We start from the raw sequence: 16,077 nt of genomic DNA, 5'->3' as shown, positions 1-16,077 counted from the left end.
ATAACTTTGGTCATAAAATGTATAACTTTAGTCATAAAATGTATAACTTTAGTCATAAAATGTATAACTTTAGTCGTAAATAGTAAAAAAATCAAACAATAAATATGAAAAAAAAAATAATAACAAAAACCAAAAAAACTCATAATAACAAAAACAAAAAACCAAATAACAATAATAAAACTAAAAAACCAACAACCCAACCAAACCCGAAATCTGAAATAAACCAAATAACAATAAAAAAAAACCAAATTTAAATTTCGTGTGTATAACTCCAATGCACGCAGTGTATAACTTTAATAGACAAGATGTATAACTTTAGTCCAAAAAATCAAATAACAATAACAAAAAAAACCAAATAACAATAACAATAATAACAAAAACAAAACAAAAAACCAAATAACAATAAAAAAACAACACCCACGTAAAAAATAACATAAAACCAAACGAAAATTAAAAAAAAAATGAAAAAAAAGAACGAAAAAAAGGAGAAAGGAAGAGCGGGGAGGGAGAAAGGAAAAAGGAGAAAGGACAAAACCAAATAAAAAAATCAAAGTAAATCTAAAAAACAAAAAAAAAGACAAAAAAAGTGAGAAAACAAAGACAAAGAATAACGACATCACCACACCACCTTCTTCCTTTTTCCTTTCTCGCACAACCACCGCCACTCCCACCATGACTGACCCACTCACCTCACCTTTCTCCCCAAACCGCAACAACCACCACCACCACGAGCAACAACCAGCAATGACAACGACCGACGAGCAATGGAGGAAAGGCGGGATTTTCAAATTTTGAACTTTGAAAATAGGCGGGCGTTTTTTTGTTTAGATCTGAAGAAAAAAAAGGAGGGTTGTTGCGGTGTTGTTGTTGGCAGGTGTGGGCGGGTGTGGTGATGGTAAGGAGGGTTGTTGGTGTTGTTGTGGTTATTGTTGTTGTCGTCGAGTTGTTGCGGTGGTAGAGGGAGGAGGGAGTCGTGGAGTTGTTGTTGTTGTTGTTGTCGTGGTGTTGTTGGTTGATGGAGGGAGGGAGGTGGGAAGGGAGGTCGGATGGTGGGATGGTGGGGTGGTGCGAGAAGGGAGGTCGGCTGGTGTTGTTGTTGTGGTTGCAGTGGTGTTGTGGGTGGGTGTTGCCGGCATGGTTGGCAGTGGGAGAGGAGGGTGGCGAGGAGAGTGGGATGCGTGGTGGTGGTGGAGGAGAAGAGGGAGGCCTACCGGTGTTGTTGCTTTTGTTTGTTTGTTTTTTTTTTGGTTTTTTTTTTGTTGTTTTTTTTTTTGTTGATTTGGTTTTTTTTTTTTTTTTTGAGAGAATGAGAGAAATATGAGAGAGAATGAGTGTATGAGAGAAGTGTGAATGAATGAATAATGAGGAAGTGGGTAGGGAGATTAGAATGTTGATAGAGTTGTACAAAATTAGGTAGAGTTATACACAATTAGGGAAGGGGATTAGGGAGGGAGAATTGTGACCCTTCAATGAGATGTAATCTCATCCCTCCATCCCTTCCATCCAAAGGCCCTTATAAGGACTTAGGGACTCAATGGATGTAAGGACCTTAGAAGAACCACTATATATATATATATATATATATATATATATATATATATATATATATATATATATATATATATATATATATATATATATATATATATAGAGAGAGAGAGAGAGAGAGAGTTAGGTTCTTGTGAGTTTTGTTTCTTATGGTGAGTCGTGAGTTTGTGCTTTGAAATCTCAGCACTAGATTATATTAGAGATGAATGGCCAAGATCTAATCTTACCTGTCATATAAACAACTGTCATTTACTTATTTTCTCTTTTTTTTTTACTTTAATTTTTTTATCTTTTTTTTCCTCGTGTTATTATGTTATTATCGTGCTTTTCTTTTTTACGACTTTGATTTTTTTTTTCTCTTATGTTTTTCTCTAATTTTCTCATTATGTTACCTTTTTTTCTTTTTCTTTTTGTACAAATTTTTTTTTTACTTTAATTTTTTTTACTCTTATTTTTTTTACCTCGTTTTATTATGCTGTTATTGTGTGTTTTTTTTTACTTTGATTTTTTTTACGACTTTGATTTTTTTTCTCTTTTTTTTTTTTACCACGTGTTATTGTGCTGTTATTGTTACTCCGCTGTTATTGTGATGTTATTCTGCTGTCACTTTGATTGTTTTTACGACTTTGATTTTTTTTCTTCTTTTTACCACGTGTTATTGTGCTGTTATTGTTACTCCGCTGTTATTGTGATGTTATTCTGCTGTCACTTTGATTTTTTTTTTCTTTTTTTTTTACCACGTGTTATTGTGCTGTTATTCTACTGTTATTCTGCTGTTATTGTGATATTATTCCGGTGTCACTTTGATTTTTTTTTACTACTTTGATTTTTTTACTCTTTTTTTTAACGCATGTTATTGTGCTGTTATTCTGATGTTATTTTGATGTTATTCCGGTGTCACTTTGATTTTTTTTACTACTTTGATTTTTTTACTTTTTTTTACCACGTGTTATTGTGTTGTTTTTCTGGTGATATTGTTATTTTGGTGTTATTGTGATGTTATTCCATTGTTACTTTGATTTTTTTTACTCTTTTTTTACCACATGTTATTGTGCCGTTATTCTGGTGTTATTGTTATTCTGGTGTTATTGTGGTGTTACTCTACTGTTATTGTAGTGTTATTGTGGTATTATTCTATTATTAATGCAGTGTTATTGTGGTAATATGTTATTATTAATGCAATTTTCTATCTAACAGAGGCCAAAATTTCATCCCTTATGTTACTCAATAGATAACATGTCAGGATTTGATTACATACATAATGAAAAACCGTCCTGAAAATTAAAACTTCTGTTGAACCCAATTCACTACTTGGATTGAAAGAGTTTACTACGGAGTATATGTTACTTCACAATCAAAGACGTGCAACTGTATTACGAGGCAATTCAATTTAGTCTTCAAGGGAGCTCTTTTGGTTCAAGAGAAGCAATCTCCTGCATGACTTGGGCCTTGTCTGAATCAAATTGTTCATCCTCTGCAATATCATCCGAGTTTCTCAGAGAACAGGCAAGCGAGATGACATAGGAAAGAGCCAACAATAATGTTTTTTTTTAGACAAAAAAAAAGAAAAAAAGAGCCAACAATAATGTTGATTGTTGAGCTACTGATTCCAGACGTGACCAATTAATTATATGCAATAGTAAAAGCTACTGATTCCAAAAACTTACCTTTGTCAGTCTTCAGATCTCCTAGCAATCGAAGAAGCTTGCTCTTATTCGCAACTAGGATGTTTGATATGTCCGCTGGCTTATTTTGATTCGCAGCAAACAACTGTTTATAGATTTAAAATACACGAATTAAAAACAAGATAGGGACACTAATCTGAAGTTCAAACCATATTTTTGACTAAACCTCACCTTAAAAACGTGAAAAGCTTCTATCTGAATGGTCTTGCTTGAGCAAACCACCGCGAACCTGACATTCGAGCAGCGGCATTAGACCGCCAATCTTCTTGTATCAGCATCCTTCACGACCGGCCACCACCTCCGTTCAATCTCCGAGCAACCCATAATTCAGCCGCTAAACCATATTGCTCAGCCGATTTTGCATAATTTGCACCACCAATTCAAAAATACAAATTAGTTGAGCAATAATTGATAAACGTGAATAGGAATAGAGGAATTGAAGGTTAATTGTAGAAATTGAGAAGAATTTATTGCTGCTACTCTATTTTTCCCCAAATTTTAGGGTTCGTCTGACGCATTTTTTGGCTGGAAGGGAAGAAAAACGAGGACGAGGACAATTTTTGTTTATTAATAATGCCATGCTTGTTTGATTTTTCTATTTGATATTAGTCATTGGTTTCCTTGATCCAATGGCTGAGATTTCAAACTCACAACTCACCGTAAGAACCAAACTCACGAGATCCCGCATATATATATATATATATATATATATATATATATATATATATATATATATATATATATATATATATATATATATAGAAAAGGGATCCTATAAGTCCACCTTATTTAGGTGAGTCCTTGAGTCCTCATCCAAGCCCTTAGATCTAAATAATGGATGGCTAGGATTAGATTAAAATAAAGGGTTGTGATATAAATACCACAAAACCCTAATTTCTCATTTCATTCCCTCACAACACAAATTTTCCACTTCTCTCTCTTCCTCTCATCTCTCTCTAAACTCACTGCCGCCTCCACCATTCCACTACCGCCACCACCACATGCCGCCGCCACCCCAGCCGCAGCAAAACCAACGACCCCTTTCTCCTTTCTCCTAGACCACTCCCCCACCACGGTTTCCTCCACGTTGCCGCCTCCCTCCTCTTTTTTTTTTTTCAGATCTGAGAAGCCACACCACCACCCCCTTCTCCCTCACGCCGACACCGCCAATATTTCGTCTGAAATTCCGCCTTTCTTGTTTTTTTGGTGAGATTATTTTCAGATCTGGAATTTTTTTGGGTGGTGGGTATTGTTGTTGCTATTATTGTTGTTGGTGGTTGTGGTTTTTGAATGTAATGATACGGTGGTGGTGTTTTTTTTTTCCTTTTCAGATTTGCTTTTTTTTTTTTTGGGTTGTTGTTGGTGGTGGTAAGAGGTGGACCGTGGTGGTAGTGGTGGGTCGTGGGTGTGCCGCGGCAATGGCTCAGATCTGTTTTTTTTTTTTTTTTTTTTTGGTTGTTGGAGGTGGTGGTAAGAGGGTAGTGATGTAGGTGATGGATGTGGTGCTGTAGTGGTGACGGGATGGATGATGGTGGTGGTATTGTCGGTGGTTGACTAAAGTTACACGCTTGACGGACTAGAGTTACACACTTGACGGACTAGAGTTACACTCGTAACAAACTGAAGTTACACTCTAAACGAACTGAAATTACACTCGTAACAGACTGAAATTACACTCGTAATGAACTGAAGTTACACTCGTAATGAAGTGAAGTTACACTCAAAATGGACTCAAAGATTACATTAAACTTAGTGTTAAAATTATATAAATTCAACCTATAATAAAAATTACATAAATTTAAATTTTAACATAAAAATGACTCTTAAAATACTACGATTACACTCTTAAAGCAAAGAAAGTTACACTAGTAAAATAAAGAAAGTTACACTCAAAAGTGTTGAAATTACATAAAAAAAAAAGAAAGTTACATTTATAAAATGTTGAAATTACATAAATCGTTAAAATTACATAAATTCAAATTTATATATTCAAAATATTAAAAAGATAGCCATAAATTCAAAATTTTGTATAAAAAAATAGCCATAAATTCAAATTTTATATAAAAAATAGCCTTAAATGATTAAAGTTACACTTATAAAGATCAAGTTACATCCAAAAATGAGTGGCAAGATTGACTTTAGACTAACCAAATTTGTGACTTATAAGAACTCCTCTATATATATATATATATATATATATATATATATATATATATATATATATATATATATATATATATATATATATATATATATATATATATATATATATATATATATATATATATATATATATATATATATATATATATATATATATTGCTTATGGTGAGTTTGTCTTCACACTCTTATTGAAGTGTTATTCTTAAGTTCATTTTCTCATTATGTTACCCTTTTTACTTTTTCTTTTTGTACCACTTGTTTTTCTGGTGTTACTCCGATTTTTTTTACTTTAATTTTTTTTACTCTTTTTTACCTCGTGTTATTATGCTGTTATTGTGCCTTATTTTTTACTTTGATTTTTTTTTTTTACGACTGAGATTTTTTTTTCTTTTTTTTTTTAACCACGTGTTACTGTGATGTTATTGTGCTGTTATTGTTATTTTGGTGTTATTGTGATGTTGTTACGGTGTCACTTAGATTTTTTATAGTACTTTGATTTTTTTACTCTTTTTTTTACCACATGTTATTGTGCTGTTATTTTGGCGTGATTGTTATTCTGGTTTTATTGTGATGTTATTCCGTTGTCACTTTGATTTTTTTTACTACTTTGATTTTTTTACTATTTTTTAACCACGTGTTATTGTGCTGTTATTCTGATGGTATTGTTATTCTGGTGTTATTGTGATGTTATTCCGATGTCACTTCGATTTTTTTTACTATTTTGATTTTTTTACTCTTCTTTTTTTCCCGTGTTATTGTGCTGTTATTGTAATGTTATTGTGTTGTTACTCCGGTGTTATTGTGTTGTTATTATGGTATTATTGTTGTGTTATTGTGTTGTTACTCCGGTGTTATTGTGGTGTTATTGTGCTATTACTACGGTGTAGTTGTGGTGTTATTGTGTTGTTACTCCGATGTTATTTTAGAAGAACGAGGTTATAGCATGTAATTGGATTAAAAACAATACAAAACATGTTAATGTCAAATGTTGACCCATCTACACGAGTTCATACTACACTTACTCTCATCTCACTCCCTCTGCCAACCCACCATTAACACACCCCATCAAACACCATCGACCAATTCACTCATATTGACAATAGAAATATGGGAAGCACTATCTCACTACCACCACTGTTCCATCATCAATCAATCACCTTAGGTCAAATGTTGACCCATCTACACGAGTTCCTACCATCGTTGCTCCGTCATCAATCACCTTATGCACCACCACACTTCTCAATTTCATGCAACCCTCTTTTCGGAAGCACTATCTCACTACCACCGCTCGCAATATGGGAAGATATGCCATGACAAATATTGACAATACAATATCCATTCCAAGTCCTAAACCATAAAATATTGTATGCCATTTCAAGGAGACAATTGACAAGGAATCAAAATATTATGCCTTGGTCATGGAAAGTCCCTGGTGTAAGAACCAGTAACATTGGTATACCTAATGTCAGCTTGCAAAACCAAAAATACACCAGAAGATGAAATATAAATCCCGTACGCCACCACCGGAGCTCCGGTAAGCCACCCCTGGTCGTACGATGACATCAACAACGTTTTTCTTTCTTTTACCCTCTCCTCTAACCTCGATCTGATGTCCCTCAACCGAGCACTATCGAACCCCCCGACGGTATAGTCTGAATCGCCGGCATAAAGCTTCTACCTGTGACGGACCTGAGTATGGTTAATTTTTTTTTAAAAAAGGCACACACACAAGAAAAACAAGAGGTGCAACAATGGCATCCGAGTTGACTCAGCAACAACATGCACAAATGGCGGCGATTCTAGGCCCCGACAAGTCAGTTCGAGACCTTAATCTCACACTTAATGTCAATCAACAATGACCGGCGATCTGAAGCCGAGTTACTCTACAACCTCTGTAAACAACACTAACCTGACTCGCTCTCCCTCAAACTCGCTCACCTCCTTCAATCCTCACCTCACCCAGAGGCTCGCGCCATGGCAGTCCTCCTCCTTCACAAGCTGCTCACTCGCGACGACTCGTTCATCTACCCTAAACTCGCTGCTTCCAATCGCAAGCTCCCATCGTTTTAATTGCTCTTTTTCATCGAATCAATTGCGATTCTTCATTTATCGATCGACGCCTTGATTTTGTTGAATTGAATGAATTCGAGGAAAAAAAATCGAAGATGTTTTGATTATTTTAACACTGATTTGAAGGAGTTCACATTTGAGAATCAATTACACAGCCAATTTGAAAATTAGGGGAATGTTAAAGAAAAGATGAAGATTTTTTTGGAGAGAGAAGGTTAAAATAGCAAATGACGAAAGTTGAAGATGAATTTTTGTCGTATTGGGTTGACTTTGTTTTATTTTTAGATTAAATCTTAGCCATGGAATTTTCCTTATCTAGTGGCCCAGATTTGTGAGCACAAACTCACGAGATCCCGCCTCTCTCTCTCTCTCTCTCTCTATATATATATATATATATATATATATATATATATATATATATAATGTCAAATAAGTCAAAATTTAAAAACTAAGTCTCTGAAGTCTATTCTAAGCCATTAGATCTTATAAGATTGATGGTCTAGATTTAAAGCAAAATCACACTCACCTACTAGTAATTAATGCTAAATTAATTTCTTTTTTTCATACATTCAATTCCCAATTCATCCATTAATTACATTCTCTCTCACATTAACTCATTTTATTATACCATTTTCAATTCAAATATAAAAATAATGGTTTTAAGATCTGAATTTTTATTCCCGCGTAAAATAGAAGCGGTTTCTTAAAAAGTTTCAGAAATCTTCATTCTGACTCCGATTAAGGCGAAACAAAAGCCTAAATTTATTATTTTTTGATAGCCCATTAATGGTAGTATTTTAGTATACCATTGCTCTTTCGAAAATTTCATTAATGCTCGATAAATTGGAAGTTACACCATATTCGCTTGAAGTTCTAAATAACCGCTTGAAGTTACACCCAATTTACACTATATCTACTTGAAGTTAATTAATTAATTTGCATTTACATTATATCTACTTGAAGTTAATTAATTAATTTGCTCATATTCTTGAATTTACACATTATCAATTGAAGTTATTATATTTATTTAAAGTTGCACTATATTAGATTAAAGTTAATCCATATTTACTTAAAATAACATTATATTGATTAAATTACAACATATCTACTTGAAATTATACCATCTTTACTTGAATTTACACCATATTAGATTAAAGTTACATCATATCTAATTCAAGTTAAACAATATTTGATTAAAGTTACAACATATCTACTTAAAATTACACTATTTTTTATTAAAGTTACACCATATTTACTTAAAGTTACACTATTTCTAATTAAAGTTACATCATATATGATTAAAGTTGCACTATTTCTAATTAAAATTACACAATTTCTGATTAAAGTTACACATTTTAAACACTAAAGTTACACATTATACATTTAAAGTTACATACTTTAAACATTAAAGTTACACAAGACTAATTTAAAGTTACACACTTTTAACATTAAAGTTACAAATTTTTAACATTAAAGTTATACAAGACTAATTTAAAGTTACACACTTTTAAAATTAAAGTTACACACTTTTAACATTAAAATTACACAATACTAATTTAAAGTTTCACACTTAAAAGATTAAAGTTACACACTTTAAACATTAAAATTACACAATAGTAGTTTAAAGTTACACACTTTAAACATTAAAATTACAACCTTTAAACATTAAAGTTAAAGGATACTAATTTAAAGTTAAACGCTTTTAAACAAAGTAACAAAAATAAAAATTAAAATTACACAATGCTAATTTAAAGTTACACCATGTTAATTTAAAATTACACAATACTAAGTTAAAAATTTGTGGTCTTGTTTTTGTGTATCCACTAAACTTCACCGGACGCCTTTCCCTTCCGTCGGTCCTTCCCTTTTCGGTACTGCCTTTCGCCTGTGACGAAAAACCAATGTCTTTTCCGGCAACCACCTGCTCAACCAACAATTTGAACCAAATACACCATTAAAATAATACAAATACATCATTAGACTAATAAAGTATACTATTAGACTAACACTCATACAATGTAAGGTGAAAAGAAAATTAATGGTGCAATCATCATCGACATTGTCATAGCAGTACCAAAAATGTAATTTAACACTCCCAAGTCAGCACATCTAGGAATTTAGCAGAGCTTGACTATAAAAACTATTACCAACTGAATTAAAATTATTTAACTAAATTGATTAATAGAACATAACAAATTAGCGAAACTGAATACCATGGCTAATACGCGGAAATGAAATCTCAACCCTTTATTATATCATAAATCAGCATTAATTTTTTTCATGTTTCAGTTCTAAATGCTAGATCTAGAAAAATCGAAAAAAATATCAATAAACTAATTATACCTGCGGCGATGTCGGAAAAATTGAAATTAAATATCAACTCTGGTGCTAGTCGGTAGTCGTTATGGTGCTAGTAGGATGTTAGATTTTGATGATTTGTTGTATTTTGTTGTAAATCTGGGTAGAAAAGAGAGGTTTTTTTTTTTTTTTTTGTGCTTGAGAGAGGCTAAGCCCCATTAAAAAATTAAGTTCTAGCTATTACACGGGGAATGGCTACCCCAAAAATATCATCCCGGAGGATGGGTCGTAATTCTACTATCGGAGAGTCGAGATGCGTCGGGATTGTGCTTGAATTAATTCCTTTGTTTGCTAACATATCAGCCGCCTTATTGCCTTCACGATACACATGCTTCAACTTCGCGTTCCAGCTAGCGTCGTTAATTAAATCCTTGCATCGCTTGACTATAAACTTCAAATTATTGCTTACCAGTTGGTTATCGTTCACAAGATTCACGCATGTAACATTGTCCATGTTGATGAGGATTTTCGAGAACTGCATCCTCTTTGCTATTTCCAACCCGGCAAGTAGCGCTAACAATTCCGCCTTCATTGAGGTGCAAATTCCGCACGAGAAGTAGTAGGCTGACACAAAATTACCCGTCTCATCCCGGAAAATTCCGCCACCACCTGCTTGCCCCGGATTACCCTTTGATGCCCCGTCTGTATTTAGCAATATCCATCCGTGTGGTGGAGGATTCCACCGAATGAAAACTTCCTCATATGATGGTCTATGAGGGGGAATAAGCAGGTCGAAATTATCAAAAGCATGTTTAGTATTTTCGAATTGTTGAAGTAAGAACTCTCCTGGTTGTGACGGATTCTCATTGTCGCGGCCAAATACCACGTTGTTGCGCCATCTCCATAACCACCAGCAGGTAACAGCGAAATGAATGGGCCAATCGGAAATAGAAACATCGACATCGTTGCTCGCACACTTCGTAAGCCATTCGTTAAAGGGGGTGTTGTAGAAGGATATATTAGTCGAGTTAATTCCAAGAATATGCCAAACATTTCTTGAGACATAACATGAACGGAGAATTTGTCAATTAAGAGAGAGATTGTATGGAGATGGAATGAAAAAGAGTGGAGTAATTGAAATATTGAGAATGAATGACAGATTAATGGGAAATGAAACGATATTGGAAATTGGGGAAAATTAATGCAAGTGGTTGGTTGTGTTATATGTTTTTTTTTGTTTTAATCTCAGTCGTCAATTATGTATCATTTAAGGGTTTAGATGAGGACTTATGGACTCATCTAAATTAGAAGGACTTAGTTGAACCTGATTCTATATATATATATATATATATATATATATATATATATATATATATATATATGAACCTGATTCTATATATATATAGAGGTGGGATCCGGTGAGTCCACCTAAATATTTGAGTCCATAAAACAATATCACGCACTATACAAAACAATATCATGAAATTTTTTTTTTCGAAATAAAAAAAAAATTTCGAAATTTTTTTTTTCAAATTTTTTTTTTTCGGTTTTTTTTTTCGAAATTTTTTTTTTCCGAAAATTTTTTTTCACAATTTTTTTTTCATGTAAACTGTGATATTGTTTAGTAGAACGTGTGATATTGTTTAGTATAACTTGTGATATTATATTACAAAACAATATCACGAATTTTTTTTTTTCAAATTTTTTTTTTCGAATTTTTTTTTTTCGAAATTTTTTTTAAACATTTTTTTTTTTCGTGAAAGCTGTGATATTGTTTAGTATAACGTGTGATATTGTTTAGCATAACGTGTGATATTGTATTACAGAACAATATCACGATTTTTTTTTCAATTTTTTTTTTCAAAAAGTTTTTTTCCAGCTGTGATATTGTTTAGTATAACGTGTGATACTATAAGCTTTGATATTATTTAATATAACGTGTGATATTATATCATGGACTCACGGACTCAAAAAGATATGGTGGACTCATGTGATCCTAATTATATATATATATATATATATATATATATATATATATATATGCAAGATCCGGTGAGTCCACCTATATTTTTGAGTCCCATGAGTCCATTTATGTATCACACATTGTACACAAGAATATCACTTGTTTCCCTTCAAAAAAAAAAGAATATCACTTGTTAATTTTTGAACCAAACAATAACAAGGACTACAAATTTAGATATGTGGACCAGAAGGGCGGCAAAATTGTCCCTTTAGAGATTTAATACTCTTGCATTCCAAGGGTCTCATACTCTGATTATTCTAGTTCAACCAATTGCTAAATGCTAAGTACAGTGGGGGTAAGCTTGTTTCATAATTAGATTGAACTATTTGGGATAGGAACTGCATTGCTCTCGATCTCAATAGACCCTGCATTAGCGAAATATTAAAAAAGGTTTGAAAAATGTTTGAGACAAGATGATATCTCTGTTTCGTGGTGCAACATTTGTATGTTTCCCTATCAGAGTATGTAATTTCGAGTTGTAGGAGATTAGTTACTCAGACTGGAACTTAATGATTGCCATACGCATTTAATATGTCCAGCTGTCCGGATTTAGTGAAATTAATAAGAAGTGCTAAGATTAGCTAATGCTAAGGGAAGTTCAGGTTGGTCTAATATTTTGACTCTGTTATGCAATAAACGCCTACTTTTTCTCATGGATGGTGTATTTATGAAGATAAATGTTGCTTTCTAATAAACTTATGTCTTTAAGTACTCTTACCAACAGCACATTTCATTTCAAGAACTCCTCGGAATACTTTTTGGAGAACTGTTCTACATACAAACTATATGAATTAATGGCATAAAACCGCTAATGAATAATGTGTAAATGGGGATTCCCATTTCTAAGCCTCTTAACACACACAACAAATCCCTCTTTTCTCAATTAAACATATTGAAACTTGTTTCTATGGACTCAAAACGAGCGCAACCAACTAACCAACCACTGATACATTTCGCTACAATGGGTGGCACAAATAATGGCGGATTAAAATGGTGGACAAGATGACTGGCAATGAAGATGGTGAAAGGCGGAGTGAAAGGCAGAGTTAGGTTCAGTGATGTGATATTGTATAGTATAACCCGTGATATTGTTTAGTACAACCAGTGGTATTCTTTATTGTACGGTGTGATATTGTTTTGTATAACTTGTGATACTCTTTTAATGGACTCACAGACTCAGATCCAATATCAAAGATTATACTAAACAATATCACACCTTAGACTTTAAAAAAAAAAAATTATTTATAAAAATAAATTATTTCTAAAAAAAAAAATTATTCATAAAAAAAATCTTGATATTTTTGTGTAGAGCGTGTGATACATAAGTAGACTCATAAGACTAAAAAAGATAGGGTGGACTCATGTGATCCTAATTATATATATATATATATATATATATATATATATATATATATATATATATATATATATATATATTCAAGATCCGGTGAGAACGCCCATTCAGTGAGAACGGTGAGAACACTCATTGACCATAAGATTAAAAGAAATCAACGCCCACCCATCTCTCAATTACCCAAACATAAATCAACAAATCAAACACCCCAAGTCCCGTCATTCCTCTCCCCTCACCTCAGCCACCACCCTAATTGCCGGCAAGCCACCACTACAACCGCCAGTCGGCGGTGAACAACACCACAAAACGGCGGCGAACACTACTTCCTCCATCTCCACTCATATCCCTGTCTCTTTCTCACTAATCACGTTTTTACGCTCCGTCGCCATTCTCACAGTCGCTCCGCTGCAACTTATTCCATGAACGCTCGTCGTCTGCCGTGTCGATATCTCTCAGCTTCACTCTTCCATCAACGTCGTCTTTATCTCACTCTCTCTTCTTGCTGCTTTTCCTCTTCGATCGATTCTTACTCGTACTTGGTAAAGTCCAACAGATTTTAAAAAGATTGAATTATAAGAAATTCGAATTATATTGGATGGATTCTCGCTACATTGTTATAAAATGCATTGTCGCATTATTATGGGATGTCGAATATGTTGCATTAATGCAACTTATCCAACACAAAGAAGGTTATAAGTATCTAAGTGTTACATGTATTGATGGTAACATGTAACATTAGGTGGAAATGAATGTGGATTCATGTTTGTTTCACAATTACGTGAAAACATATGAATTATTATTAATTCATTTGTTGTGATAACATGAAGTGACATTATGGTATTAAGTTATAACGCCACTTTCACATGCTATATAAAGGATGTAATTCCTTTGGAAAATATATCTCACAACATATATCAAACAGGTGACTTAGCTTGGTAGAAAATAGCAAGTCGGGTTTGAGGGTGAGAGGCAGTACAACGGGTGTTTTTATACAATAATTTAGGAGGTTACTCTAGGGGTTATATTAGTGGGCATTGACTAATATTGCTGGAGGGCTAGAGATAGTTGTCTTATATTATTGTGAGTTTCGGATTGGTATTAAGTTGGGACGGTTACGTTGTACTGGTACTATATTATTATAGTGGATTCTAGTTGATTTGGGTAGTGGGTTTTACTTCCGGTTTGGAAGGTTTTGCCCTGGGTTTGACCCTAAATACTGTCTCATCTTATTATTGCTTACATTTACTTACTTTTACGGTTTTTTTGTCGATTGGTTACTTCCGTTGCGCGTGGGAGATTGGCGCTAATTTCCCAACAGTGGTATCAGAGCCACTAGGCTCGGTCTGGTGGCTGGTTTAATTGGCAAGGATGTTAAATATGGGGTCTCAATTTGCAGTACCAAAATTTGATGGTAAAAGTAGTTTTACCCTTTGGCAAAGAAGGATGAAGGATCTCCTGGTAAATCTTGGCTTAGCTAGAGCCTTGAAAGGAGATGATGGTAAGCCTAAGAAGATGAGTGATGACAACTGGGAAGAGGTTTGCACCAAGTGTGCAAGTACTATTAGGTTGTGCATCTCGGATTCAGTCATCAATTGTGTTCTTGATGATGACTCTCCATCGGTGATATGGGAAAAGTTGGCGAAGCTCTACATGGCGAAGAGTTTGACCAACAAGTTGTTTTTGAAGCGACAGTTATATCGGTTGAGGATGGAGGAGGATGAAAATTTATTTGGACATGTGAATTTGTTCAATGGACTGTTAGACGAGTTGAAGAAGATCGAAGTAAAGCTTGAGGAGAAAGATAAGGCGTTATTACTCCTCAATTCTCTCCCGGACACATATGAGACTTATGTGGATACTATTCTGTGTGGGAAAGACAGCATCACAATGGAGCAAGCACAGACAGTTTTATTGTCCTTTGATGCGAGGAAGAAGGACAAGGATGGGATACGGAGCGACAGTACGGGTACAGTTGCAGTTGCTCGGGATGGGAGAGGTCGATCGTTTAACAGGGAGGATGGATCGAAGCATGGCAGGTCTCGGTCCAGGAACGCTTCTAGGAATAATGATGTGAAGTGTTTCAAGTGTGTTGACCTTGGGCATATTAGGCGGTTTTGTCCTAAGAAATGCGAGAATGAAGAAAACAAGGGCGACACCAACTTGGTTGTCGGCGAAGGAAGTAGTGGTTATTTTCTTACCGATGGTAGTGACATATTTGCGGTCATGGATGTGAACGACGTGTATTCCAAGGAAGAATGGATATTAGATTCTGGTTGTGTCAACCATGTTTGCACCCGAAAAGATAGTTTTGATGAGCTTCAAGAAGGCGTGGCTGGGAAATTGAGTTTGGCTGATAACTCAACGGTTGATGTCTTGGGTATTGGAGTGGTGAAAATCAAAATGTCAAATGGGGTGGTGCACACTTTGGATAAGGTTGCTTATGTTCCAAAGTTGCGGCAGAATTTAATTTCACTTAGTCAACTAGACTCCGAAGGTTATGGGTGTAAAGCTCATGAGGGAGTAATGAAAGTGAATAAGGGTTCTATGGTCCTCATTAAGGGGGAGCTACGTCGTGGTTTATATCGTATGGATGCATATGTAGTAAAAACCTCACAGGATGGCTGGAAACGGAAAAGTCGTGCACGTGTTTCGTTTGCGGAAGAGGCGGCGAAGGTAGATTGTTTTCAGGTTACAGACGGGCGCAAAGGTAAAATTCCTACTGGTAGAAAGGTGGAGAGCAAGAGGTTTCTCTCCGGAGTCAAGTAACGTCATTGGCTGGGTTTAGGCTGTACACGGTGCATTGGCCGTGATAATGAGTTAAGGTGAGGACCAGATACTAACTCGGGTGTGCAGCTGGTAATTTCATAAGGCCAATGGTTAATTCCTCGGTGGTGATCTCTTTTGTTGGAGGGGGAGATTTGTTACGTTAATGCAAC

The 16,077-nt window shown here is 34.5% G+C and overlaps 2 long non-coding RNA genes across 2 annotated transcripts; both read right to left on the bottom strand.

Moving 5' to 3' along the window:
- Positions 1-6,316: 6,316 nt before the first annotated feature.
- Positions 6,317-7,808, bottom strand: LOC141652372 (uncharacterized). The gene is made up of 2 exons (XR_012547176.1): positions 7,306-7,808; positions 6,317-7,074 (listed from the first exon to the last, which is right to left on the bottom strand). It is a non-coding gene; the product is annotated as an uncharacterized LOC141652372 (long non-coding RNA).
- Positions 7,809-9,036: 1,228 nt separating this feature from the next.
- LOC141652371 (uncharacterized) lies at positions 9,037-10,980 on the bottom strand. Its single transcript, XR_012547175.1, has 2 exons — positions 9,810-10,980; positions 9,037-9,387 (listed from the first exon to the last, which is right to left on the bottom strand). It is a non-coding gene; the product is annotated as an uncharacterized LOC141652371 (long non-coding RNA).
- Between the last annotated feature and the right edge of the window lie 5,097 nt (positions 10,981-16,077).

This window comes from Silene latifolia, chromosome 4 (assembly GCF_048544455.1).
Source record: "Silene latifolia isolate original U9 population chromosome 4, ASM4854445v1, whole genome shotgun sequence".
Taxonomy (NCBI): Eukaryota; Viridiplantae; Streptophyta; class Magnoliopsida; order Caryophyllales; family Caryophyllaceae; genus Silene; species Silene latifolia.
The sequence above is the reverse complement of the archived record's forward strand: the minus strand, read 5'-3'. Positions and strand labels throughout refer to the sequence as shown.